Below are 2,773 nucleotides of genomic sequence, written 5' to 3'. Positions count from 1 at the left end.
AGTGAAAGAACAGTTTGGCATGTAGTACGAGGTAGATCACTTTGAAGACTGATCTTCGGAGAGATCTTAATCCCAAGCGAAATGTGACACATGAAGAAGCGTGCAGAGGACAGTGACCAGCACGATTCCGAGGTGAAAGACTAATGAGGTGTGGAAGCAATCTACTAATAAATGGATTTGACATAACTTGAAATAATTTTCACGTTTATTATGAACTGCTACCAAACACAAAGAAAATACTTATTGTAAATGTTAATACATGCCAGGTAAGTGAAAACATATGCCTGTAAATAGTGAAGATTTATGTTTACAAGGTCATAAAAAAAAAAAAAAATACGTACTTACGTACTACAAACATCGTGGCAGCGCAAGATCACCACTTTCATCAGCGCTCATTGTAGATAGATGAATGGATAAAAATAGCATCAGGCTTGATCTGAAAAGTGCATTGTTATAGGGGTAGTAAGAAGAATGGGTAGTAAGAATGTTGACCAATTTGGAAACAAGTACACAGGTCGCGTTATAGGAAGATTTGTTACATGAAAAGCCTATGGTAAGAGTTCAGTAAACTAGAGACAAGAAATACTTATACAATTAAAGAAAATCAGATGATACGAGAGATGATAACGACAGAACAAGGTACAGATAGCAAAGCAGTAGCTTCAAAATGGCGACTGTAAACGTATTTATAGAGATTTATTATTTTTGGTAGCAACACTTATTTCATTCCATTTTACTTTCAGTTTTTCATCCTTTGGAAACTTATGAAAGTGTAGCTTACTTCCTTTCCAATAGAAATTTTTTTGCACCCGCGAACAATGCAAACAGCGGGCATATTTACAAAATTGAACTTGTAGTACTGCCCTGGTAGTATTACGCTCCCCCAGCGACTCATGACAGATAACAAGCTCAAGTCGGAGGACAGTAACAGACTGACGCCCGTTGAGATTCAAACCCTGCCGCTGCAATGTCACACAAGGCTACACATAATAAAACATTTTGATACAACGCTTCCTCCCATAAGCTTGAAACTACCTTGAGTAGCTTTTCTTAACCTTGAGATAGAGCAAGATAAAAACTCGCGCCTTACTACACCTTCCACTGACATATCTGTGGGCTGTATTATGGTGGCAGTGTTGATGAGGAATAAATGTCTGGATCCAGTAAATTTGCCTGACACACTGCCCTCGTAACATGCGGCCAAAGGATTGTTTGTGTGCGTGATATGTGTACAAGCTCTTTTCCAATTAATTAAATAAAGCCTTTCGTGCCTCGATCACATGAACGAGGCTTCCGGTGCGATTGTGCAAGATCACAGAAAGTTTCAATGTCTCAAACCACTTGTCTCTGAAGTTTAGGGCTGTTGTTAAGGAACAGAATGTTGATCTTTTCGACTACCTTCCGTATGTGCTAGCACGTTTCTACTTTCCCACTGAACGAATGAATGCACAGTATCTCACCCAATGAAGGCATGAACACGGGTGAATGGAGGGATCAGTTAAAACCTGTGTAGTTGATATCTCATAGAAATCCAGCTATCGATTTATATATATATATATATATATATATATATATATATATATATATATATATATATATATATATATATATATATATATATATATATATATATATATATATATATATATATATATATATATATATATATATATATATATATATATATATATATATATATATATATATATATATATATATATATATATATATATATAAAGTATTTTATTTTATTTATTTATTTATTTATTTATTTTTTTTTTTTTATGAAAGGCATGCCCACAATTCAGGAATTTTAAGCTTTCAAACTGCACAAACAAAAATCAGTGTCTTCTGTGAGAATCTTGTGGAATATCCCTCTTTCACACGAAGCAGAGATGTCGGGCCTCGTGGGTACATGGAGTCAAGCTGGTTACATTTTGTGGTGTTTTGCAGAAAACATTTTCATCATGTTTGTTGATCATCTGGTAGTTGGATTTCAAGAGCTACTTGGATAGCAAAGAATGGAAACAGTTGTGTGTGTGTGTGTGTGTGTGTGTGTGTGTGTGTGTGTGTGTGTGTGTGTGTGTGTGTGTGTGTGTGTGTGTTTATCTTTCTCTCGTCGAGTCGCAAGAAAGCCGACCAATTTTCAGAACTTTAATTGGAGTGAGTATGATTTCAGGCCGTTTTTTCAAGGTGTCCCTGATGACATCGGTTGTAGTTGTGATATAGGGTGTGGAAGAAAGACGTCATCTGCTTTATTCGAAAAATTCTTGGCTGACCAACGTTTCAGCATGTTAATTACTTCTACACCCATCCATCATCTGAAACCTAATTCTAAATCGTGAACTGACTTAATTGGCTCTCCTCTCACTGAATATGCTCCAGTCCATGTCTCTTCTGATCGCTTCCACGCCACCTAAGGCTGTCCTACTTACCTTGCTTTGCACCACTTCTATTTTATCTAATCCATTCCTCGTCCAGACAGTTGCCTGAAAGCCAATAAAGTCTCCAAGAATGGAGATCTCCGTGAGAGGGAAGAGAATCACGATTTACTCCACTTTGGAAGTTAAGTAGTCAAAATTTTTTTTAGTCAAAGGAGTTAAGTGAGAAGTATACAGCACATATAAATTTTATTTGGAAGTGTCTCTGTAATCACAGCCAGATAGTGGAAAGTTCGGGAGATTTAAGAGCATGGGCACGAGAACAAGTTAGGTCTTTGCGCATATAGACGCAACATCCAACTTTGGAATGAAAATGAAGATAGAAAAAGTAG

The sequence above is a fragment of the Scylla paramamosain genome, chromosome 12 (assembly GCF_035594125.1).
Source record: "Scylla paramamosain isolate STU-SP2022 chromosome 12, ASM3559412v1, whole genome shotgun sequence".
Lineage (NCBI taxonomy): Eukaryota > Metazoa > Arthropoda > Malacostraca > Decapoda > Portunidae > Scylla > Scylla paramamosain.
Note: the sequence above shows the minus strand (reverse complement) of the source record.